We start from the raw sequence: 26857 nt of genomic DNA on the forward strand, positions 1-26857 counted from the left end.
GCTGGGTTGCTGACATGGCAGCAGGAAGTTACAGGTTCAAATACTGCTTCAGATATATCCTACCTGTCTGACTATATCCAGTTCTCCCAGAACTTCATTTGTAGAATGGAAACGACAAAATGTTTTTACCTGAAAGTTGTTGTGAAGATTAAATGAGATGCCTATAAAGTGCTTCCAAACTCAAAATGTTATATAAATGTCAGTTATTATTTGAAATAGTATTTTATTTTTTTCAAAATACATATAAAGACAAATTTTAACATTCTTTTTTTTTTAATTTTGAGTTCCAAATTTTCTCCCTCCCTGACCTCCAACTTCCCTAAGATGGCAAATAAGCAGTTTGTTACAGCCCGTATAGGTTAATCACATAAAATGTATTTGCATATTAGTGATCTTGTAAAAGAAGAAACAGGCCAAAAGAGAAAAAATGAAGTGAAAATATTATGCTTCAATCTGCATTCAGATTCCATCACTTCTTTCCCTGGATGTTAATAGCACTTTTTCATCATGAATCCTTAGGACTTGTCTTGCATCATTATATTGCTAAGAAGAGCTTATCTTCTTAAGAGGAGTGTCATTCACAGTTGTTTGTTGTACAATATGGTTGCTACTGTGTATGTACACTGTTCTCTTGGTTCTGCTGGCTTCACTTTGCAACAGTTCATGCAAATCTTTCCAGGTTTTTCTGAAATCCACCTGCTGGGCTAAATGTCAGTTGTTATTATTCAGATGGTGAAGGACTGGGGAGATGGGAGGGAAGTGAGATAAGGATTTGCTATCTAAATTCTGAAAACTGTGCTTTCAACAACCAGAGCTCTGTAGAGTAGGTGGTTAGATCCTAAAGAGAATTCTTGTTTTGATATTGCTTCTACTTTAGGGAAAATGTCAAATTTCCTTCCATATTTTAGGTGTTTATTGAAAGATAAAGACTTATGGCCGCTCAGATTCAGAACTATTTTCATGTATTTGAAAACTACTTGGAAATTGAGCTCTTTTGCTAATAAAAGAGTGTTCAAGCCTTTGGCATAACCCTGCCACTTCTAGGACTTTTATTCAGAGTTAACAAAATGTGGGACAATGTTGAATACTTCAGTAGTGCCAGAATCTGTGATTTATTGTGATTATTTTTCAGTGTGGCTATTCCCTTAATTGATAGAGTACCTGATACAAATGTTACAAGGTTGTACCATAGAAAGAAAATTGGGATTAGAGTCATAGACCCAACTGGGAATCTTGGCTTTTCCATTTTCTTGCTTTGGACTTGGCATTAGGAAGTTCTGTGTTCCAACCCTGCTTCAGATATATCTCAGCTGCATGATTTTGACAAGTTACTTCACCTCTGGGGGTTCTCAGTTTCCTCATCTGTAAAATGAGAGAGTTGAACTCATTGCCCTTCAAGGACCCTTCACACCCTATGAACTTAGAAGATTCCCATGGAAATTTGCTGTGGCCAGAGAATCATATGGAACAAAATTGTTTTGAGCAAAATATGTCCGGTAACATGAGAAAATTGTACTCTTTCAGAACATGAAAGACAAGGGATAATATCCAATACCATCACTAGTGACCTGAACAGGACACTTTTCCTTCTTGTGTCAGATGGTGTGGAAATTGATTATACTTTGGAAAAAAAATTCTGGGGTCAGTCTAAGACAAAATTAGCCTGGTGTAGTCTCTTGGCCTTGCTCTAAGCCTCAACTGAATTTGAGTCACCAATAAAGAAAACTTAAAAGCAACACTATCATGGTCATGATTCAACTGAGAATCAGTTAAAACTCTTGGAAAAGTACAATTTAATTCAAAAGAAAAAATTAAGTGTCTACTATGTGGCATCTACTACAGTGTACTAGATCATGGGAAGAAAAAGACAAAAATGGAGGAATCTCTCCCCTTACACAGCCTCCATTCCCCCAGGGGGAGTAAACTGAAGGTGTCTATACAAGAGAGAAAGTCCAATCATCATTTGGGGGATCAGGGAAAGGCTTCATGTAGTAGGTGCAGAACCTCTTCTATATTTTGAAGGAAGATAGGAATTCTAAGTGATGGAGATGTGGGGAAGTAGCCCTGCAGAGACTTGGATGTAGCTGCTACTATGGCATCACATGTGAGGAGCAGTTAGCCAAAACTTGCCTCTACTGAAGAGAATGAAGACAAGTCTGAATGTGTAGGTCTGACCATGACACTCTCCTGCTCAGTAGACTCCAGTGGCTCTCCTTCTTCTCCAAGATCAAATACAGAATCCTTCAAAGTCCTACATAACCAGCCCCCTCCTAGCTTTCCAGTCTACTTCTACATTATTCTTTACCACATAATCTTTGATCATGGGCCTCCTTGTTGTTCCATGAACAAGATCCTCCATCACTTTTCTCTGGACATGTTCTCTGGCTGTCCCCCATGCCTGGAGTGTTTCCTTCCTCATCTCCATCCACTGACTTCCCTGGATTCAAATCCCATCTTTTATGGAAAGTCTTTCTCAAAACTTTTTTAATTCTTCTGCCTTTCTTTTTTAATTATTTTCTCTTTATTTGGTATACAGCTTGTTTTCTATACATCTGTTTGCTTGTTGTCTCTCCCATTAGCTTGTAAGCTCCTTGAGGGCAGGGACTACCTTTTGCTTCTTTTTATATCCCTTGAACTTAACACAGTACTTGGGGCATAGTAGGTGTTTAATAAATGTTTTATGATTGATTGATTGAATGTGAAATCATTAGAAATGGAAGTGAAGACAGGATTGTGGAAGGATTTTAAGTTTCAGCATGAGAGCATTGTGACTGTAGGTGTGCATGTATGTGTGTGTGTGTGTGTGTGTGTGTGTGTGTGTGTGTGTGTGTGTGTGTGTATAAATAAAAGTTTCTTTGATGTCTTAGATGGTGCCCTACATAGTATTACCCTTGGAATTCAGGACCCCTTGTGTTCAAGAAAATGACCCTGGGCAAGTCACTTAGCCTGAACGTGCCTCAGATGCCTCATTTGTAAAATGGGATAATAATAGTACTTATTTCATTGGGTTGCTATGAAAATCAAAGAGATAATATTTGTAAAGAGCTTTGCAAACTATATAAATGTTAGCTGTTGTGTCCTTTGTTGTTGTATCTTGGGCATTTCCTACCCATGCTTTCAGTTTAAATCCTTGTTAAAAAAAAAGCAATTAGGCAAAATAAATAAATCTGCTGTAGAAATATTGTGTAATCATGTATATCACTTTCTTTCCTTGCTGTGGGGAAGGATGCTCTTTTATTATCTGTTTGTTGGGATTTTCATTCTCTTTTTCCCGCAGTTATTCAGAGTTTAACTTCGTTGTTTTAATCTGGCCACTTACACTATGGAAGTCATGTATATTTTCCTCTTCATTTTGTATCAACTCATATACATCTCCCCACGTTTTTCTGAATTCCTTGTATCACCAAGCGATCTTCCTAAAATGTAGGCTCAACAATCTCCCTCCCCCCCCCCCCCCACACCATCCTGAATAAACTCCTGTGGTTCCCTCTTTCCTCCAGGATCAAATACAAAATCCTGTTTATTGTCCAGAGCCCTCACCTTATCTTGCCCCCACCTACCTTTCTAATCTTCTTATACCTTACCATTCACTGGTGACGCTGTTCTCGTGGTTGTTCCACCAACAGGACACTCCATCTCTTGTCCCAGGGTATTTTCTCTGGATCTCCCCTAGGCATGGAATGTTCTCATACCTCATCTCTATTTACAAACTTCCTTGATTTTTTTAAAGTCCCAACTTAAATCCCATCTCTTATAAGAAACCTGCCGCAGCCCCTCTTAATTCTAATGTCTTCCTTCCCTTAATTATTTCCTATTTATCCTGTATATAACTTATTTGTACAAATTTGCTTTCTCTCTCCCCTACGGAATTGTCATGATGTCATGGACTGTCTTTAGCCACAGTACCTGGCACACAGTAGGTGACTAATTCATAGCTCTCATTTTTTAATTGCTTAGTAAAATTACATATGTATGTATCTGGGTGATTTATATATATATATATATATATATATATATATATATATATATATATATATATATATATATAAGTTCATCTGTCTGATACCAATATATAATATATAGAAGTTAAATATGTAAAATTCTATATTAAAATAATTCATTAGGTGCATATAGGTTTTTTCAGCCATTCCTCAAACAATGAGTTCACTTTTCTTTTTGCATAGAAAGACTACACAATAAATGTATTATATTTTAGGCCAGTTGTAGTTCCCAACTTAGACTTATTTGTGATATATTTCCAAGAAATGATATTATTCTATCAATGTCATTCTTTATGCATAATTCCTAACTTAAATTCATAGCATCTGAATCATTTCACAGCTCCACCAACAATGTATCTGCGTTCCTGCCTTCACACAGGCTTTTCAACATTCGACTCTTTTCATCTTTGTCAATTTGAAGCATTAAAGTTGTTTTAAGTTGTCTTTTTCTTACTAGTAATGATTTAGAACAGTATGTATATGTGGGGAAGCAGGGAAGTCATGTATACCCTGAAGTTTAGTTGTTTTTTTAAAAGTATTTATTTACATCCTTTGGCAATTTAATATTGGGAAATGAACCTTGGTGTTAATGAATTTTTGTCAAATCCCAGTGTTTTAGTTATCAGACTTTTATCATACAATATTATGAAAGAATAAAAATAATAACAGCTAACATTTACATAGAGTTTTGTATGTGCTAGCACACTGTGCTAAGCAGGTTACAATTGTTATCTCATTTGATCCTCACAACAACCCTGGAAGGTGTTACCCCTATTTTATAGATGAGAAACCTGAGGTAGTATTATTTCCCCAAGGTCATATAGCTAGTAAGTGTCTGAGGCAGTATTTGAACTCAGGTTTCCTGACTTCTGACAGCACTCTATCCACTGCACCATCTAGCTGTTCCTGTGTGCAAATGGTTTTTTAGCTGTCTTGTTTCTCTTCTAATTTCTCCTACATTGATGATATTCATGTAAAAGCCATTTAATTTTATGCAGTCAAAATGATCTCTCTTACCATTTATAACCTCTTTGTCCTTGTTTGCTTAATAATTCTTCCTCTTGCCGTGGTGGTAAAAAAAAAAAAGTAACCTAATCTCATTCCCTTCTAGAAAATTGTATTTTTTTTAAAAAAAATATTGTATTTTATTGAATATTGTATTTTAACTTAAAGACAGTAGCTGACCACTGAAGATTTTGCGTGCAAGAGACATAAGATAAGATCTGACATTTCTAAAAATTTCACTGCATTTGCCAAACCTCATGAAGTTGAATCTATTTGTGCTCGCAGTGCCTAGAACAGACCTCTTCTTTGGGGGCTTAGGGTGGATCTGGAGATCTTAGGCAGTAATGAGCTTTCTTTTATGCATTCTGACTATCAAATTGTTTTGACCATAGATGCATTTCTGGTCAATTTCAGCCTTTAAAATGAATAAATCTTTTTGCCAGGTGCTTTTTTCTGAAACACTTTATCCAGGTCAGAAAAGCTGAGCTCTGGATCTGTTCAGGCTCTCAGATGTTTCATCAGTCTATAAGATCCACAGTGGAAAAGAAAGGACTTTTAACCTTGTAAATGCTTCTATTTCCTCTTTTCCAACTGAATTCAATTCAACTAATATTTATTAAGTAAGTACCTACTTTGTATCAGTGTTTGGGGAATATGGTGGAAAAAAAAAAGAGAAAAAGAAAAGAAATTACACCTACCCTCAAGGAGTTTACATTTTAGTGAGGGGATATAATATGGACAAAGACAAAAGTCTATGTATATCTGAAATACCCGCAGAGGAGTATAAAAGAGCATGCCAAAGGAAGAAATATACAAAAGGGAAATGTTACCATGACAGACTGAGGAAATGCAAATCAGAGAGGCAGAGAGAAAAGCCAGCTTTCTCTGTATGACCTGCTTGGCATGTTCCTTTCAATAAATGTGTTCCATCTCACCTGTGACTTCAGACAGCACCAAATTCTTTTTCTGATTAATTATATACTTATATCAAAACTTCAGTGACCTCTTTGACTAGAGTCAGTCAGTAAGCATATGTTAAGCAGCTACAACGTGTGGAGTACTGAACTAAACACTGAAGATACAAAAGGAGGTAAAGGCAGTCGCCACCCACAAGGAATTCACAATCTGCTGGGGGAAACAACATGCCAACATGCTTATGTAAACAAGTTATAGACAGGATAATAAAAAACAATTTAAAAGGGGAAGGTGCTAGAAATTAATCAATGTAATTATGAGGAGTTAGGAAAGGCTTCTTTTGGATGATGAGGTTTTATTTGGGAATTGAAGAAAGCCAGAGAAGTCAACATGCAGAGATGAGGGGGGAGAATATTTCAGGCGTAGAGGAGGATGGCTAGAGAAAGTTCAGGGACAGCAAACAGGGCCACTATTACTAGAATAAAGGGTAGGTGGCAGACAGTAAGGTGTAAATAGGATGCGATGGGTGGAGAGCAAGGCTTATGAAGAGTTTGAATACCAGAAGATTTTGTATTTAGGGACGAATGAAGCCATTGGAGTTTATGGAATTGGGGAAATGGTGACATGGTTAGACCTTCGCTTCAAGAAAACCATTTTGGCAGCTGAATGGAAGATGGCTTAGAGTGGGGAGAGAGCTATGAAGCAGACAGGTCCACTAACAGGTTACTGCAGTAATCCAAGCATGAGTTGATGAGAGAAGTGGCAGTATCAGAGGAGAGAATAGTGTCCTCTGGAAATGTGGCACTGGTAAAAAGTGACAGGCTGTGGCAATAGAAGGGATATGGGAGATGAGATAGAGTAAAGAGTGGATGATGACACTTAGGTGTGAGCCTGGGGATTGGCAGGACGGTATTGCGCCTGCCAGTAATGAAGAAGTTTGAAGGCAAGAAGAGTTCGGGTTTTAGAATAGCATAATGGTGAACCATCTCCCCACCTGCACCCTTTGATATAACTTTCTAAGGAAATATAATAATATTTATTAATATTAATAAATAAGGAAATAATATAGAGATAAATCTCTACAGCTGATGGCTACATTCCCTCTAACCCTAAATCTGATCATATAATCCTATGCATGGAGGGATGAAATTCTGTGTGCTATTTCAAAATAAAAGATATTGAACCATTATCATTATTATCCTTGAAATGTATATAAAGGAAATTTGATTCTTTTTTGTTGTTTTTTGATTGTACTTGTGTTTTGTCCAGGAATTTTTTATCATTATTGGAATAAACATTTGAAAACTTCCTCCTCTACATTAATCTCAAACTGAATGCTCTGTCAAATCTGCATACAATCTGGATACGATTATTTCGACATCTGATAAATTCACTTACTCTCCAAGAGGCCATAATAGTAAAATGCATAGAATGAATGCTTTATTTGGAGTCAGGGAGATCTGAATACGCATCCTACGTCAGCTAACCCCTCTAAGCCTCAAATGGTAGAATCTACCATAATAGAAAGTAAAATGGATGTTTTCGTTACATTAAATTTAAAAACTTTAGCAGAAACAAAGGCAGCCTAAATGAAATTAGAAGAAAAGCAGGTAAATGGGGGGGGGTCCCCTGTGGCATGCTTCTTTGAGTGGGCTTTCTTGATTTCCAGGTTATGGAGGGAAATGATTCTCACTTATAAAAATAATAAGCTATGCCCCCTTTGACAAATGATCAAAGAATTTGAACAGGTATACAATTTTCAGATGAAGAAATCCAAGGTATCAATACTATTTGTAAAACTTAAGAGGTCTATCTAAATGTTAGCTCTGTTATTATCATTTTTATTGGACAGCTTCTATATTACTCATGTGAGCCAGAAAACCTTCAGGGCTCTATGCCACTAGGACTGCCTAGTTCCTTTCTGTTTCATCAGTGAAAAATGCTAGACCTTTCATAGGATCATAGAGTTAGGGCTGGAAGAGATCTTGGAAGTATCTAGCCCAACCCCTTCATTTTATAGATGAGAAAACTGACACCAGGGAAAGTTAAGTGGCTTGGCAAAGCCCACATGAGGACTGATAGAGCTGGGATTTGAACTTATCTATGCTCACTAACTGCAGTCCTCATTCAAGGAGGATTAGCATGTCTGCTATGAGGGCTTTTTTCAGGACTGCTCATCCAACTTTGGGGTCCACCTGGTACTCAACTCTCCTCTGTGGCTCTGAGAAATGTAGCATGAGCAGCATTAAACCATTAAACTGTCCTGGTAGATGGGCTAAACCAGGTTGAGGGTAACCAACCAACCACAAACCCATTAGTGAGTTATGAGGGTGGACACCCAAACATGTGAAGATTCCCCCATTGGAATGGGCGGATTGTGGAGCTCTTAGAGGTTGGTCAGACATCAGTCTCCATTGCATCCCAGCCAATGCCAGTCATCTTGACTTTTGTCTTACCACAGGACTTCACTGACTCAGGAAGAGAGAGTGAGGCTGATGACTTTCTGTAGTTCTGCCTCACATATCCAATTCACTGGCAAATCAAGACATCACTCCATGATGTCATTGATCCTCTTTGAAGATGAAGGACAAACACAGCTTAGCTATTTGAAAAAATGCCCCAATTCATTAATAATTAAAGAAATGTAAATTCAAGTAATTCTGAAGTTCAGATGAAGTTGATTAAAAAAGAAAAATGGCAAATGCTGGAGAAGCTGTGAGAAAACAGGTGTATTAATGTGTGACTGATGGAACTACACACTGTTTCAGCAATTTTGAAAGCTATTTGGAAATATGGCCAATAATGTATTAAACTCTTTAGACCCTTTAACCCAGAGATGTGGCTACTGTGTCTGTACCCTAAAAAGATCAAATAAAGAGGGAAAGAATCCATGTGTACAACAAATATTTATGGTTTCTCTTTTTGTCGTGACCAAGAATTAGAAACTGGGGGGTGGTACCCATCTGGCTCTGTATGACTGAACTAATTATGACACAGAAATAATAGAATGCTATTATGCTGAAAGAAGTTAGGAATAAGAAGTTTTCAGAGAAAGGAAAACTTCTGTGAGTTGATACAGCATGAAGTAAGCAGAATCAGGAGAAAAATGAAATGGTAAGAACAATGTTATAAAGAAAACCAGCTTTGAAAGTGTCGGGTCTCTGATGAACACAGTGACCAACAAGAGTTCAAGATAACGAACGATGAAACATGCTTCCCACCTTGAAACAGAAACATGATCTTATGGCCAGATGTGTTTATATGAACATATATGTGTATATGACATGGTCCGTGTGGGAATTTATTTTGCCTGACTTTACAAGTTTGTAACAGGTTTTGGTTTTGCTTTTTCAAAGACAAATACGTGGATCTTCAACAAAATAAAATTTAATTTAGAAAGAATAAAACCTACATTACAAATTTATTGTGAAGATCAAATTATTTCAAGATGAAAAACCAGTCAGTTATTCAGTCAATAAACGTTCGTTAAGTACTTGCTTAAGTGTGCCCTATACTAAACTCTGAAATGACTCTGGAAACCTTAAAAATTGATATCAATCCTGCTCTTCTGGTTGCTGGACTAGAAAGTCAGAGAATTGGTCCAGCCTGTAATGAAAGTGATTGTCAGGGGAAGAAACCCATAGATATTGGGGGCAGGAGGATGGAAGGAGTGGGTTTGGTAAAAATCTAGGGACAAAGGAGCTGGAACTGTTTTTGATGTTAGAAGTATTAAGATCTCATTTTGTTGCCTTTAGTAAAAAGCTGCAATACCCCAAATTTGCATATTGCTTTTTTCAGAAGACTACATTTGTGACATTCTCTTATGTGTTATGATGTGATTTTGCTTTCAGGAGCTAAACAGCAGAATTCTGGGTCCCCGGTGGGGCCTTCATTTCTCTAATAAATTAAATGATAGGTCTCAGTTTATCAAAGGCGTTAGGATGAGATGAAAGTTTGTGTAGCCATGTGAAGTACTTTCAGATCCGCAAGTATCCACATGTTTGAGTTGTGTACTCAGAAAATCTTTCTGGGTTTTTTTTGCCTTAATTTAATACAGAAATGGCTATAGTCAAGATGTCCAAACTATGTAAAACTCGGTTCATCATTTCACTCTGTTGGAGTGTAGAACATTAATAGTAAATAAAAACATAGCTGATCACTTTTTCCACTTGGAATATACTTCCAATAGGAAGTATAACTAAAGAAAATGGAATGAGGAAAATGACTGTTCTCCCCAACTGGACACTCCAAGGCCTAGCCTTTATTCATAGGAATTATTCTAGAGTTAAAAATGGGCATTTGGGGATGATGGCAGCTGAATCTTTCCTAAAGCACGTTGTTGTTGTTATTCAGTCTTTCAGGCATGTCTGACTTTTCATGACCCCATTTGGGGTTTTCTTGGCAGAGATAATGGAGTGGTTTACCATTTCTTTCTCCAGCTCATTTTACAAATGAGGAAACTGAGGCAAATAGGGTAAAGTGACTTGTCCAGGGTCACATAACTAATACGTGTCTGAGACTGGATTTGAACTCAGGGAGATGAGTCTTCCTGACTTCAGGCCTGGTGCACTATCCACTATGCCACCTAGCTGCTGGGAGTTGGGTGAGAAACCCTGTTTTATCTTGAGAAAATTATTAAACTTTATGAGTGTCAGTTGTCTTGTCTGTAAAATGGGAGGATTGAAAAAGTATTTGCAAGTTGAGATGGGAGGAAGACAACTTTCATGGGAGTATTCTACTTCAAAGCACTGTTTTTCCCTTCTCAATCAAACGTAATTTATTTCCCCTACAATTTAGCAACAACTAAATGGGTGAAGAGGCCTGAGTTCAAGTCTTGATTCTGACACATACGAGCTGTGCCACTTTGAACAAGCCACTAACTACTCCTTGATGCCTCTTTGAGACTTAAGCTGCAGAGCAGTTAGTCGATGTACAATAGTACAGGGACTACCCACCCTATCAGACCCTATCCTGCTCTTCTGATCCAAAATATTGCTGGGTAGGAGGAGGGTGGGGAGTACATTTAAAGAGTCCCTTGGTAGGGTTATGTGTTTAAAAGGGTGACCTTATTGATGAGGGGTTGAAAAGGAAGGCTATGCAGGGTTTGTCCCTCCCTTTAAGCCTTCTAAAAATGCTTTTATTTATAGTGACTCCCCTGTAGCACATGGCGCAGAAGGCAATTATCTTTGAAGGGGATTCCATGGCCTTGTGTGGGCTTCCCTCTTGGAAGATTTATTGTTGGCTGGATTGGGTGTCCTTTAAGAGCCTTAACTCGGAATCTAAAGCACTATCGAGACTGATACTTCCTGAATGCTCTTGAGAATGCAACTGCTAAGCTTCATTTTGCAGCCTTGGAGATATATTTTTGAAATGGTATGCAGGGATTTACAGAGGTCTCATGATTCCCATTGACACTGGAAGGAGTTGTACTGTGAAGGCCCAGCATGCTTCTGGGAAATTCACCCTTCTAAAGTCTTCAGGAAGACTTGTCTGACTCTGTAACTAACCCGATAGTGGGGAAAGGGAAGGAGGCAGGAGTAATTGATGAATAAGGCTACCCTATCACTCCCAAAGCTCACTCTTTTCTTTCTTAAAGGGGATGGGGAGAGCTGTGTAGTTGGTGGTTTTGTTTCATTTTTATGAATCTTATGAGTGCTAGAGAAAAACTGGCATTGCCAGTAAGCTAAATATACTGTATCATGAAACCTTAGGGATGACTGAAATGGGAACAGTGGCCCATTACTGCTAAGGTGTTTTATTGGAAATTTGCCGACCTGTTTTCCCAGGAGAATGAGTAAAAACCTGCAGGATGCCCAGCAGTCAGACAGGTTGTCCTCACAGGCAGGCTGAAATATATAGCTTTGCACTTCTGGGCTATGAGTGAGGAGGCTATATAACAGACTAATGTGCATTTTTACATTAAAAGTACCATATTTCACAAGAGATTTCCCCCCTCTTTTGTTTAAGTGTTTTAATTTATATATTCCAGTTAATCGTTCATTACGAGGCCTTCTTTCTCCAGTGCTTTTTTCAAAGTTGTCTTTTGAATGAGATGTGGCTGGAGAGTGTCCTAATCCTGGCAGAGGTACCAGCAGAGGGCAGACATAAAAGAGGTTTTTGACATTAGGGTGTGTCTACGTAGGGTCAGGGAGGGTGCTGTTCAGTATTTGAATGTAAATCTACCGGCATTGTTCCGATGGTGGCAGGACAGAACACGTATTATTTGCCTTTTCCCAGGCCTGTTGAAAATCTTGGGTATCTGGAAAAGCTGACTTTACTAAATAAAAACTGGTCAATTGTTTTCATCTGATATTCGGTTGTTTCTACTAAAGTAAACTTTTTAAAAATGTGACTTCATCCCCCAAGATTTGTTTCCCCCTCCAGTGCCTTAGTGGTTGTTATGCTGAAGTGAGATGTTTATTTGTGTTTGTCCTGGATGTGCTATAAATACTCTTACTAAAGTTTCAGGGAAATAAATTCTTTTTGATTGGGTGTGTGGAGTGGGTAACATTTTGAAGTAGAACATCCCACTGAAGATTTTTTTTCTTTTCTTTACCCTCTCCACCCCTCCTGCCTCATATATGTTCTAATTGTTCAGTATAATGCCAGTGTTCCCAGCAATGACCTATGAGTAGAATGGTAGCCCAGTAGGCATTGTACTCTGGTCAAACGAGAGAATATAAACTTACTCACAAAGGGGAAAGCAATTTATTGCTGTCATTTAGAAGTTAGGATTAAATGTTGCCTTTTTAAAAAAAAAACATACGTAGTTTTGTTTACTTGTAGTTTTTTATTAATATCTTTGCCTTTAGACAATGTCATCATTTTTTTGAAATGTTTTCCATAGCTCATGAACAAGCATGTTCGTAACTCACCTGAATGTTGGCATATCTTGCTGTGTGTATATAAATTAACCAGTAACCCTGGCATTAGAAAACATTGTATTAAATGAAGACGAGCATAGTAATTTAAAGCATGTCATGAAGAGAAATTTAAATTCAGCTAGAACAATGGGAAATGTAAGTGTTTTCCCTCGGCCCATCTAGCAGGTACTGTAACAAAAACAACATAATTAGTGACAGTGTCAACATAGACCCAACGATGACATGAACAATATTGATATGAAGTTAGCTCCTTTTATCCCTCAGGAAATGCGTGATGCATTCACTTTTCTAAGTGAAAGTGCCACTTGTAGCCAGAGTGTTTGGCCCTTCCTCTGAGACCAGTGGCCAAATCACTGAAATCAGACATTACTGTTGCAATTTGGGAACCTTAATTAGCAGACCCTTTGGCAGTCTCCAGAGAAGTCAGAGAGGGAGGGAAGGAGGGAGAGAGATGGAATGAATCTCTGCACTAGAGAGGTGATTCCCCTCAGGTCAGGTTGGGAGGCTGGATAGTTCAGGGATGGGTGAAAGTCGCCTGTTGTTGCAGCCCTGCCTGTATCTCTGCAGGGGCTAAAGTGGCCAACTGAGTCTCAAACCCTCTTTTTTTTTTTTGTGATTTCACATTATTTCTGGATTAATTGGGTTGACAAGGTAAATATATAATTACCTACAATGATTCTGTAAGCTTTCCAAATATATCTGGTTGTTGTTTGGGAGAGAGTATTTTATCTAAAAGTGTCTTCTCCCCTCCCCTAAGTTCTTTATTATTTTTGTAATTTTTCTGTCGTCCAAAGCTCTAATCATAATCACCAATATCTCTTTCTTCTCTCTCTTCTCTTTCTTCTCTCTTCTCTCTTTTCTCTTTCTTTCTCTGTCTCTCTTCTCTCTCTCTTTCTCTTCTCTCTCTCACTCCCTCTCCCTCTCTTTCTCTCCCTTCATCCCTCCCTCTCTCCCTCTCTCTCTCTACTTTTATAAGGACATTACTTAGCGTCAAGTGAGTAGATGATACTGTTTTTCACTCAAAGAGTTGCCTCACCTACTTTCACTAGACATTTGCTACTGTTTGGTATTGACAACAACTTTCTCTGGTTATGTCTGCTTTTATAGGATATCCCTTGTACGACCACAGTGGGACGAGAACCAGTGTCCATGTAAACATCAGTGCCACTCCATTAATCAGTGTGTAGGGGTAATGTCCTAACAAGATTATTTCCTTTACTGCCTTTCTCCTCTGACACCTTCCTCAGTTACAGACCAGAATGAGGCCTTCATTTTTTGTTTGTCTCTTCAGTGCTTTGGCTCACTTGAGTTGAAAATTTGAAGAATGAGCATAGTCATAGCTGTGTTCTATACTGATTAGTTTTGTGTTTTTAAGGGCACAACAGCGGCCAGGGTAGAAGGACTTTGAACAAGTTTCTTAGAGAAATAGCAATGTAAATAGGTGTGGTAGGTTTGTTGTGGGTATTGGACATAAAAACATTGGGTATTGGTATTTTAAATCATTTATTATTTCTCTCTTTTTGAGGACCCTTCTTCAAAGATAGTTTTCCAGTGATCTTTTTTAAATATTATCTCAGACTTTCCTTTGCTGTGGTTGGTCAATAAATTTCTCTCCAAGTGGGCATTATTGCTTTATGTGATGTTCAGTTCCTTCATATCTGACTATTCATGAAGTATTTGGAGTTTTCTTGGCAAAGATACTAGAATGGTCTGCTTTTTCCTTCTCATTTTACAGATGAGGAAACCGAGGCAAAGAGGGTGAAGTGATTTGTCCCAGGGTCACACAGCTAAGAAGTGTCTGAGGCCAGATTTGAACTCAGGAAGATGAATCTTCTTGACTCCAGGCTCTTTATTCTATCCACTGGGCCAATTAGCTGTCCATGCCCCACCCAACTGCTTTGCATAATTTTACTTGCCCCTACTCTTCCAATATGATCTGGACATTGTAGTAGCCTACAAACTTCCATTTTCAGCCTGAAAATCAATAGTCTTAATTATGTGGAAGATTCTCTTTCTTGTTGGAACCCAAATACAGACTAAGCAAATAGACAGGCCTGAATTAGAAGTGAAGGATTTGGATGTCCTACATAGATGTCACCTTTATTTTGTTATCATGATGTCCAAAGGTGTACAAGTAATATTCATCTGTCTTCAAAAATAGGTCCCTGCTAAGAATATTTTCTATGACATGGTGGCATTCATTAGATTGGGGGTAAGGTGAAATCTGAGGATCTTCCCTGAGTTACATTTTTGCATTGGCGTGGCCAGGCCATCCTCAGATTCTTTGCTCATGATGATTCTTTCTTCACCTGTTCAAAAGGTACTTAGCTTTCAAGCAAGCTCCATATTTTCTAATATCCTTCCCTGATTATTCTTGTCCATGTAGATCTCAGTCATACCTGAAATTATGGTGGGAAAAGGAAATTGGCATTAACATTCATTCATCTTCTGTATTAGAAACTTTGGTCTTATCTCTGAATTTCCCTCACCTGCCATATCCTATCTAATCTGCTGAATCTATACCTGCAGTCCTTCCCTATCATCTCTTTATTCCCACTGCCATCACCCTAGTCCAGTCCTTCATTGCCACCATCCTGGACTGTTGAAATAGTCTTGTAATGGTCTTCCTGCCTCCCTTTAATTTGTATCCCTTTGTATTGCTACCAGACTAGTTGTCCTTTTATATAGATATGGCCATGGTATACTCCTCAAATGTGTATGCATGATCTAGCTTCTTGGAACTACAGGAGAGAGTTGGGGGACAGGCAGCTAAATGAGCAGATGAAGTAGGGAGCTATCTACTCCAAGCGTCTGAAGACTTCCCCCCAAGGAATGGGTGAATGAGAACAGTTTGTTCTAACATCCATGAAGGCAGCTGAAGCAGGTGCTATGGAACGCTTAAAGCTTGGTCAGGCATCAGAGACACCAAGGTCATCCACTGCATCCCAGGCCATTGCCAGTCATCCTGACTTTTCTTGCCACTGGACTTTAGATAATTTTGTGCAATTCTGCCTCCCTTAAATCTGATGCACTGGCAAGTCACAAGTTTGCCCCATGATGTCATTGGTCCTTGTCAGAAATGAAGGACAAATAGCAATGATCCTCCAAAATCTCCAGTAACTTCTATCTGCTCAAGTTAGAAAATTCAAAATATTCCAACTCTTTTGCATGGCAGTTAAGACCCTCAACAATCTGTCCAGATTTTTGATTTAAAAAGAGAGACAATTTGCCAAAAAAAAAAAATCAATCTTGATTTGTAGCATTTGCCAATTTCCAAATGTTCACACTGATGATTTAACAATAGGTTCCAGGTTTGAGCTGCCTCCAGCACCTGCCTGATTTCAAGAACTAGCAGCTTCTTGAGTATGGGGATTGTTTGTTTTTCCCCACAAAACTCAGTTCAGTGTTCTTTTTCTGACTCAGATACTCAGGGCAGTTTCCTTTGCCTTCCATATAGTCTATCTTCCTCTCACACTGGAGCGCTCAACCTCTGAATACTTTTTTCTCCTTCAGTACCTTTACATATGTTTCCTTTACCTGGAATGACCTTCCACCCTGAGTTAATCCATCCCTTTGAGTTACTATTGACACTTTGCTACCCAGTTGCAGGAAGCTTTATTTGATTCTCCCCAGTATAAAGAAACCTTTCTCCAGAGTCTTCAATTAATTGAGAGGGAGGGTGTTGTTTGTTTGTTTTGTACCTCTAATACACTTATCTTTTATAGGGAGAGATAAATAGAAGATAGACCATTTATTATGTGCATACTATGCACACTGATAAGCTCCCTTCAAAAAAAGATACAAATAAAAGTGTTCTAGACCATTCCTGTCTTCAAGTACCTTACATTCTTAAGTTTATAATTACTTTGAAATACACACAAGTATTACATACAGGGACATTCTGGCAAATGTTTAACAATAGGCTCTCAAAAATTGTACACAGAACACTCCATCACTTTAAGTCTTGACAATTTCCAGAAGGAAGGAAGGAAGGAAGGAAGGAAGGAAGGAAGGAAGGAAGGAAGGAAGGAAGGAAGGAAGGAAGGAAGGAAGGAAAAAGGAAGAAAAGGCGAGTCCATGTTTATAGCATTTGCCAATTTGTAAATGCTCACCCTGAAAGTTTAGCAATCATCTATGTGATTTTGAGGTGGCCTCAGCACCCATCTGATTCTATACATATCTAAGAGGTAGAAGTTTCTTGAAAGAAGGGATTTTTTTTCATAAAACCCAGCCTAGTGGTCCAGCCTGTCTAAATATTCAATAAATCTCTGTTCAATGGAAGTCTTAGATATTGTGTAGGCTTATACAGTCTTGTTTATTATGTCCCCATCTAACTTGTTCCAAGCTCAGATTCCTTTCTATGTTTTGGAAGCCATCACAGTGTAGGCAGACTTCCTTTGGAATGCTGGTCAAGTCGGTTAACTAGTGGAAGACCCATTTTTTTAAACTAAAAAAATGGAACCAACAGTACATGTTGTATCTCCCTCACGTGATTGTTGTGAGATTTCCATGAGATAATGTATGACAGCAGTTTGTAAATCTTAAAGTGCTAAGGCATGTCACCTATTACCATGGATCCTATACTTATTTTGTTCTAGCCAGGGACCTTGGTGGTGCATACATCTGATTTTAAACATGGAGAAATTGAGGTTCCAAGAGAGGAAGTGACTCTGTCTGCATCACACAGAGTAGAAGAGTCAGATGTGGGATTCAAACTCAGGTTCCATTTAAGCTTTCAGTCCTTGCACTACAAGATTTATTAATGAGAATGATGCCTCCACTGAAGTCAGACTGTAATGCGTCATTGTGGTATTGAGGTGACCCTGCATTCCTAAAGGCTATGTCAGGGTAGCACAAGTTTGGACACATTGTGCCAGGCTGGAAGGACTGTGAAACTGAGCCCAGCATGGCAATGTGAAATCTGTTGTCTGAGTCCCAGCCCATCACCATGCTGGCCACCAAATGATTGGTTGATTCATTCATTCATTCATTCATTCACTTTTTGGCTGCAGTAGTTCATAGAGTGCCATAGAGGAAGATGAGAATGCATTGTGATCTGTCTCTGAGGAGGGCATACCTGCACTGATGAAGTATTTGTGTATAAGCAGGAATGATGAGTTTTGGTGTGTATAGGAAAAGGAAGAGGTTATAGGCTGACTTCAACCAGGTGTGGCTGCATGGCATTGTAGTCTTAATTTGTTACTGGGACTTTTTTGTATGTATGAGGCCATGGAGAATCAGCCAGGAAAGAGAGCTGAAATGGCTCCAGTGCATTTAAAACAAAAACAAATAAGCAAGCAAGAATTGATTAAATCATTAGTCTTAGGAGTGTCTCATGAAGGCATTGCTTTAGGAAAACTTGGAAGTACAAATTCAATTTGTGAGGAAACTGGGAAAATCAGAGCATTTAGTTAAGCTACAATGCTTTCCCTATTCTGGTGGAGTCCATGTATCTTACTTGGTGGCAATGTAGACTACAAACATATTTCGGAAGCAGCCATGTTTTTGCAGAAAACTGATTTGGGAAGCAAGGAGTATGCACTGAATGATGTCCCTGGACAAGTTCTTTGAAGTTTGTTTAAAATTTTCTTATACCTGTTAAAGGAAATTCAACATGAATTTAAGCCAGTTATCTGTCATTTCTACTTCTGTGACCCTGAGCAAGACATTTTCTCTTTGTGTGACTCAGTTTCTCAGAAGCTGGGAGAGGTGACTGTATCAGCCCTTCCAGCTTTTCATGTATGGTCCTCTGAGCAGATACGCTCTAGGGCCTCTTCCCACCTAGATCCTATTTTAAGTGCTTTATTTTTGCAAAGAAACTGTTTATTCTGGTATGATTGCCATCATAGTCATTGAATCTTGGGGAAACTTCAAATCTATGTCCTCATTTTCAATAAGGTTCTCTGTCTCTTTAAGAGACAGTGATACATGTTACATCCTGGCAGATTTAAAGTGTCCTTCCCTTAATAATACCCCCCCCCCCATGCCCTCAATCCTTTATTAAATATTCATGAGAGGGTGGGGTCATATTTTTGTGACCTGAAAAAAAATCTCATTAATAAATTTGTTATCTGACATAAAAAACACTTTAGGGTGGAAAGTGGTCCGCATAGCCTCCCATTTAACATCTGATCATAAGTTGTCACTAAATTGGGGCCTTTGTCTTTGCTGTGTGAGGCGCCTCAGCAGCATTACTAACCACGTATTGTCTCTTGTTCATGGTGACTATTGAAACTGAATTATTGCCTTGATTGGAAACATAATCAATGTGATTTCTGGTTCTGAGGGACTTGCACTGAGAGAGATTGACACCAGTGAGCACGGCGTCTCCCATGGAAAACTGCATTCTTGGAAAATCCAAGGACTCTAGCTGTTGGGGGCTAGTTTCCCAGCTGGGGGCTGCTGCCAAAAGTGGAAGAGGGAGCTCCTTTTTAATTAAGGAGAAATAGACAGTTCTGGTTGTTGTAGCTCTGTCCCCCAGATAGATGTTGTTGGACAACAAAAGCCTGATCTGGTTCATAATAAAGACCAGGAAGTTTTTTCTTCAGAGTTCGAACTTGTGAGCCTCGCAGGTGATCGCTTCCGTGGTTCACTCACCGGCTTGAAATTCTAGGGAAAACAGAGGGTCTTTTTGGCAGTTGAGTTTTACTTTCCGCAAAGCTTCATCTTTTCCCCCTCCCGACATACAGACATGCAAATTGACAAAACGCTCCGGTTAAGGTTCTTGGGAGTAGGGGGATTTTTTTAAAGGTGCATTTAAAAAGAGTTTCCTTGTATATTTTGGTAAATGTCTTCTAGTTCAATTTCCAAAGAGAGACAGTAATGAGGGCAGGGGTTGGGGAAGAAGGGAGATAGTTATTATTTATACAAAGTCCTGGGCAGCCCTATTTTCACTAGCACACACACAGTTTGGCAGGCGAACTCTTGGAAAAAAAGGTTAAGGCTTGGTTAAATCATTGAATGTGAAGTGAAAGTTATTTTCAAGACTGTTTTCTAGGAAAATGTTTTCAGGGTTGCGTTTAGTCATTTCATTTCCTTCTGATTTCAAATGATTATTATGAGCCATTGTGTTTGGTGGAGACTTCCAGGGGCAGACAGTCTTTTCCCCCAGCAGATTTCTCTTCAAGGTAATGATTCTAAGCTATGTCTTCGTAAGTGTAGGTTTTGGTTTTTGTTTTATTTTATTTTATTATTATTATTATTATTTGGGGGGGAGGGTTTGTTCTTAAGAGCTGTTTGATTAAAGGTAAGAGTGTGTGCTATCTGCCAGGCTTTCCAGAGAGCAGCCCTAAGCAGAGGCGGGTCAAAGGGTTAACAGCAATTAACCGGAGTTGCTTCAGAGACAAAAGCGTTATTTCACCTGCCGTCAGTAAAAAAAAAAAAAAAAAAAAAAGAGGAGGCCCATTGTGTAGGGGTGTTTGAACTGATTCTGTTTAGAGGCTGGTTGTGATTGGTGGAGCAGGGCGTGGCTGATTGGGTAGTTTTGCATCTTGTCAGCTCCGGAGCACCCTTGCGCGTGCAATCTGTCTGTAACCTGAGGAAGCTCCACACTGTACGTCCATACAGGCAGCCTTGGGAGAGCGTCATGGCCCAGCTCTCTGTTTGTGGCAGCTAAATGGAGTTTGGCAGGTTTGTCAATATGATTGATTTGGGGGATTTGGGTGTCTTCCCGGGGTGCAGCGTGATCTCTTAATTTTGCATTTGTAGGAAAAATGAGGCTCTGCATTTTTTAAAAGTTGGGTGTTTTTTTTTTTTTTTAATGTGTTTACCAACTTGAGTTGTGCACTGTAAGTAGAAACAGCTCAGGCAGAATTAGAAATAGGGGAGACAGTTCCAACAGGCCCGGCTCTCCTGAGGAGGAAAAAGAAATTCATTCTCATTCTCTCTCTCTCTCTCTCTCTCTCTCTCTCTCTCTCTCTCTCTCTCTCTCTCTCTCTCTCTCTCTCTCTCTCTCGGTTATTGAGAGTTTGAGGAAGTATTATTGATGTTGTTATGTTGTGGGTGTTTGACTTTTTTTTTTAATTTGCTTTTCCTTCTTTACATTTATTGCTCTTTTTCAGACTTAGTTTGTTTTCACCCAGCACAATTTGATTTAGTGTTCAGCATTAGAAAACCCATTTGGGGAAAAGAGAAGTAGGATTTGTGTGCTACTTTGTAGCATGTTAAAAATGTCGTAAGTAAACAGTAAATGTTACCAGTGGTATGGCTGTTTCTTTCATTCTGATAGTTTGTTTCCATATCTGTCTGGGCTATTTTTAACTTAGCTGTTCAAATTTGAATAGTTCACACACAGACACACTCAAAAAAGAAGTGGGGGGGGGGCATTCAGTCAGATAAATAAAATGCACTGTCAGACTTACATCCTAGGTATTCATTGTTCCAGCTCTTCATGGGGTCAATTTGCCACATGAAATTAAGTGACTAGGGATTGTTTTTGACATTGAATAGTCTTAGGAATTCCAGCGAAATACTCTGATCTAAACAGGATCTAAATGTAGCCAAACTCAAGTGTCAGACCTTCACTACAGGATTTCACTGGAAATGAGATTTTTTTCCCCTCCCCTCGGTGTGGTGATGGGAGGGAGGGAACCCTTAGGAAGTGGGTGGTAAGTTTAGAGCTAAGAACATACATATAGGCTTCCTCTTTAAGGTTAACTCTTTGAGTTTCTGCAGGTTTTTACTGAAATACACAACTGTCCAAATTACACTTCTAATAGTCTAAATGTTTTAGTCAAGTCTATTTAAAAATGCAAATCGGCTCATTTCCATAGATTCCAACATTTGAAAGTGACACATCTAAAGAAGAGAAGAAAAAAAAATTAAGTCTGATAACAGGAAATGTGAATCATTCCATCAGTGACTAATATCTGTTTCTGAAAGGGGGAAAACACTGAGTTAGATTTATTTTCATAATCAGTATTAAGGGAGCCAAAATGATCTTAAAGTTTAAAGCAAGTAAAATTTATATTGCATTAATCAAAGTCTGAAAAAGGCAAAAATGTATATGTATTTTCCAGGGGGCTAAGGTTAGGGACTTTGGAGCAGGAATAAAAGGTAGTTTATGTTCTTCAGTAGCAAAGCGAGTTTACCCATTGTAAAATACCATTGCTTTAGGATTCATGTGTATACAAGGGTGTCTGCTTTATGAATTCTAATTTTTACTCTTTATCAAGGGAAGAGAGAAAATACTTGGGAACACTTATTATAATTGATATGCTTCATATTACTTTTAAAATCTCACCTAAGTTTTATACGATTTTTCTATTTTGCTGAAAATCTTGAGTGAGCAGTGTGTAAAAAGTGAAAACACAATACTGACTGTCTACACAGAGATACTCTGGCTGACTTGCCCTAGTAGGTGATAGAGCTGAGCTGAAAACTGATTGGTCTGACACTTTATAATCAAAGTTGATTTATTGTTCATTAGTAGTGCATTAGCCCTTTCAGGCAAGACAGTTATTTGTGTAGTGGCCTGTCAAACAAGAGACTTCTAGCACCTGTCATTTCTAAGCCATGAGATAAGCAATCAGATATTAAGACAAGGCAAATAAAAATGCACTTGGACTAGGTATAGTGCTACAAGTCTACAGATATTTCTATTTTAAAATAGCATAGACCAATATTTATGTGGAGGAAAAAATAGGGAGTGTATATATATACATATATATATATTTGTGTGTATACATGTATGTATATATATGCATATATGTGTGTATGTATATATAGTAAAATGAGAGGTGCAAGGTCTCCTCTTCCTCCTTTTCCCCAGAAGCCTCTTCTGCCTAAATTCCTCACTGCTTTGCCACAAAACTTGGTCATTTCTGTGGATGATAGGCATGACTTAGCTGTTACTTTTTTTAACCCATGCCTGTCCTGTATAGAAATAGAAAGTACCTTTCACTTGAGTTTTGTGTTTTAAGGGACATGTCTTTAAATGAGACTCTTGGAGGTATGGATTGATAATATAAAGATGGAATGACATCACAGCAAAGCTATGATTATGTCGAGTAATAACGTCAAGTGCATTTTCTGCCATGACTTCCTTCTTAATTCTTCCAAATGGAATGATCTTGTGACATACCATAGAAAACAACAGAAAACAAAATGAGTCAACTTTGGTCTGCCACCATAGAAAGGAGGATTAACTTATGTTATTTCAAAGCATGGAATGGAGGCAATCTGCATGAGGCTACATAGTGTATTGTCTTCACTGAATTTTCATTTGACAGGGATTTTAGAGGCTGTGATCTTAATTAAATCTCAACTGACTCAAATAATGCATCTAAAGGCATGCAGTGTTGCGTAACCTTGCTGAGTTGGTAAACCATAAATCATCAGAAAGCTTATGATAGGAAGGGTTGGCTTGATTTTTTTTTGTTTGTAACTGAATGTACTTTAAAAAACAAAACCCTCGCTCTTACTGCCCTGTGTTCTTAAATTGTCAGAAGCAATTGCTTGAAAAAATAAGCTCTGCCATGCTTTTGACCAATATTACAACTTTAGCTAAACTCAACAGAAATGCAAAAAAAGCAGTGCTATTCAAATCAAAATGAATTAACAGCATTGAATTTCCAGTTTGGTTTGAATCAATGCAGCCAAAAAATTGATGGAGTTGTTTTTGCTACTAATTTTTTCTTTAAAAAAAAGAAAAAAATGAGTCAGTGCTGATAGTCAAATTTAATTGTAAGCCTATATTGAAATCTGAGTGAGATTAAAGGAGGTATGAGAGTAAGCTAGAGAGAATAATTGTATTCTACTAACTAGTTGTAGTAACCTGACTAACAGGAAGCTGACACTGTGAGTGGATGGTGGCACCTTTTTGTGTACAGGTGGGGAGATAGATTTTGTGATTCTGAATGAATGTAAACACATGCCAAGTGTGGCAACAGTTTGTAGACTAGGAAAAGAAGATTCTCGGACCCTACAACTAGGGCCTAGAAGATAGGGCTCGTTTTAATTGCTGAACAGCCTTTTGGATTATGTGTTCTTTATGCCTTGTACTATTGCTAAGGAACGATAGGTGTCCCCGGGTGTTTATTGTTTCATGTGGTTAAGTATATGATTTTCAGTGGCTCAGGCTTGCTGCTCCTCAGATGATTGCGTGCCCTTGGTCTCAAGACGAGGCAACTCCAAATATCTCCAAGTTGAGAAAGCTCGATGTGATGGCCTGATGCATGTGTTCTTATAAGTCACACGTTTCAGAGGGGAGTGACGTTTGTATAGCATTCATGTGCTGTGGACTTTATCTTCACCTGCAAGGCTAGATGGTGGGAAAGGCCTTAACAGCATCAGCGAAATTTGTTATTGTTTGGGAAATCACTTGGCTTATTTTGAGCAGTTTGTTTGTTTTATTGATAACAGGATTGCATTGCCAGAAACATGTTTGTCAAAAGTTCAGCATTCAGTTACATTTTGTAGTACTTTCTCTTATTTTGCTAAATAATATTGGAAACTCAGATTTCTTTTTCTTCAGTAAAAAAAAAAAGAAAAACAAACTTAGGTACTATCTCTTTGGAAAGCTGTGTCTGTGCAGATTGTGAGAACTGAGGTATCCGAGCAAAGTCAGACTCAGCCTTATTTTAGGAGGTAGGAACAGCCTTGTCTGTCATCCCCTTCAGACCTGCCTATTGTTTAGAGGCAAGAGAAATTAATGTGTATGTGAGGAGGGGGTTGTTGAATACAAAATAGAATAATTATACATCCTTTTAGCATTTGCCTTTAAATAACTAATTAATGAGGAACCAGGCAAAAATGTTGTATTGTACTTTTTTAGAATACCTGGTATGTTTTAATTTTTAAGCTTTATCTTGCCTTTAAATCTGAAACATCATTGTTCAAATAACTGAGAACAAGGTAAACCAACAACATCAAAAAGGTCGGCTCCTGTGATTTCTCAAGGGCTTGTTATTTTGTACTTTCCAATTCTATTTGATGTCTTGACAAAACAAGATGACACAAGGGAGAATACATTAAATTTTGATTTTCATCTAACCTGTTACAGTCTTGGCGGCTTAATTTCTTTTACTTTTTACTGAAGACGGCTTTTTCACAATTACTCTAATTGCCACACCACTTTATGAGAAGGCTTCTTTACGGACTCCCCATTTGCCTTGATTTTGCCAGGCGTTTTTGAACATGTTTTGACCTTTAACACAGAAAGAGATTGCTGGTTGGAGTATGTCTTCATTAGAAATAAATCAGTGAATGGCAAGATTGTCAAAGAAGCAGCTGATATTTTCTCATTAGGATCTAATTTGTACCCTTGTGCTTAGCTGTGATGTATATGTGAGGGCACTAGAAATAGGTGTGAGAAACTGGACCATTTCAAGACTTTTCCATTGCTGCTCTAAATCAGGTGATAGCACCTGAGTATCACCTATGTATATTGGGCCATTCTCATTTGGGTCTGCCTGGGTATTTTCCTGGAGCTCTATTGTTTTGAGATAATCAATAATCTTTTAAAAAATGTTTTCATTTAAACTGTTAAGCTTAGAGTGGATAACTAGATATTTTCTCCATTAGTGTAAAAAAGACATTGAAATGAGGATTTTTAAACCTTTCTGATAGCTATTGATCTAAAACATTGTACCCAAAAGTCATCTTGCCTTAAGTTTCTTGCTTGCTTTAACTATATATGTCTGAAGTGCTTCTGCTGCTTTCATCCGATGCTTTGTGTGATTGATGTGATTTAAGCTTCACTAAGTGATGGTTAAAAACCTCCAAACTTGGTTAGCTTCTGTCTGTCTCTGGCTCTCTCTCTCTGCCCTCTCCTGTCCTCTCCTCTCTTCTCCTCTTTTTGTGATTTAGAGATCTATAGTTATGGGTATTTGAAGAATGGGTTTGCCCCTCCTCATTGAAGGATGCCATTCCTAACACTTGTTTTTGCCACTGTAAATGTCATAGCTTGTTTGAATCATGCACATTAGATTGTTTTCCATTCCACCTACATGAGAGGAGGTAGAGGAAGGAAGGATGAAATATTAGTCTTTGCTTTAAAAAAAATCATAGAAGTTGGAAACTTGAAGACAGGTGTACTTGTTAGAAGATGAGTTTCATGGGTGTATTCCTTTGTTTCTTCCATTTAACAAATGTGAAGGATTTAATTTATGCAAGCTATGCATTTATGCAAATTGAGCAGATATTTATTATACTTAAAACAATTATCTTAGTATTGGGTTGGGGGAGGGGTAACCTTATTATGCAGGATAAGTGTTAGATAAGATCAAATGAAGTCCCACTAATTTGTCTGCCATAAACAAATATGGATTCATGCCAGTTTTTACTCAAAATTGTAGAGGAGGTCAAAGAGCTTTAGTGGAGGTTGTTTACCTAGGGTAGCTAGCCTGAATATTGTCATCCAGGTATCTAGTCAAAGAAAGATAGCCTCTCCTGATACAGCACATGATACTTGAAATGTTAAAAAATAAGGTAAAATGCTAATTGCATTTTAAAGAGTTATCTCCCCCCCCCAATTTTAATAGGGCTTTGTATTGTTACTGAAAGAACAGTTATGCTAATGACTGACTACTTAGATGATGTTGCATTAATATAATAACCATTACCTGACTTAATGCATCGTACAGTATTGTGGCAAAATAGCTAAGTCTTAGAGAGTGATACAAGAAGTGAAATTCCATAATGAAACAGAATTATGGTTTCTACATGAATAGCATGCTTTTTTGTTTTAAAGACTGAAATATTATGTCAAGCATGTATTTTATTCTTGCATGCAGGGACTTTGCATTCTACTTTTTCAATTCCATAGGGAACAGCTAGAGACTGAGGCATTGTGTTTTTCAGCTTTTCTGTTTGCCAATATATCAGTTGTATCCATTTACTGGTGAATCATGAAAACAGTTTTCTATTGTCTCGATAAGGTTTTTCTGCCCTCTGCTCCATGTTGTATACAAGCTCTTGTTAGTATAGTCAGTTGAAATCTGACATGACTTGTTCCTTTTCTCTTTTCTATGTTTTGCCTTTTTTACTTTTTAAAAGATAACTCAGTCTATTGTCCCCTTCTGATTTAATTTTTATTTGGTAGTGGTGGTTTGG

The 26857-nt window shown here is 38.2% G+C and overlaps 1 protein-coding gene across 16 annotated transcripts in view; it reads left to right on the forward strand.

Annotated features, from left to right (window-relative positions):
* The window catches only part of FOXP1 (forkhead box P1), a 679928-nt gene that overhangs the window by 544467 nt on the left and 108604 nt on the right, over positions 1–26857 (forward strand). For 2 of the 16 annotated variants that reach the window (XM_072598685.1, XM_072598686.1), the window contains exon 1: positions 20255–20434. The exons of the other annotated variants lie outside the window; for them this stretch is intronic. The gene's annotated coding sequence lies outside the window, so the exon portion shown is untranslated. Of the gene's footprint in view, positions 1–20254; positions 20435–26857 lie in introns of those variants that run through there. 16 annotated transcript variants of the gene reach the window in all.

Source organism: Notamacropus eugenii, chromosome 3 (assembly GCF_028372415.1).
Source record: "Notamacropus eugenii isolate mMacEug1 chromosome 3, mMacEug1.pri_v2, whole genome shotgun sequence".
NCBI classification, from domain to species: Eukaryota; Metazoa; Chordata; class Mammalia; order Diprotodontia; family Macropodidae; genus Notamacropus; species Notamacropus eugenii.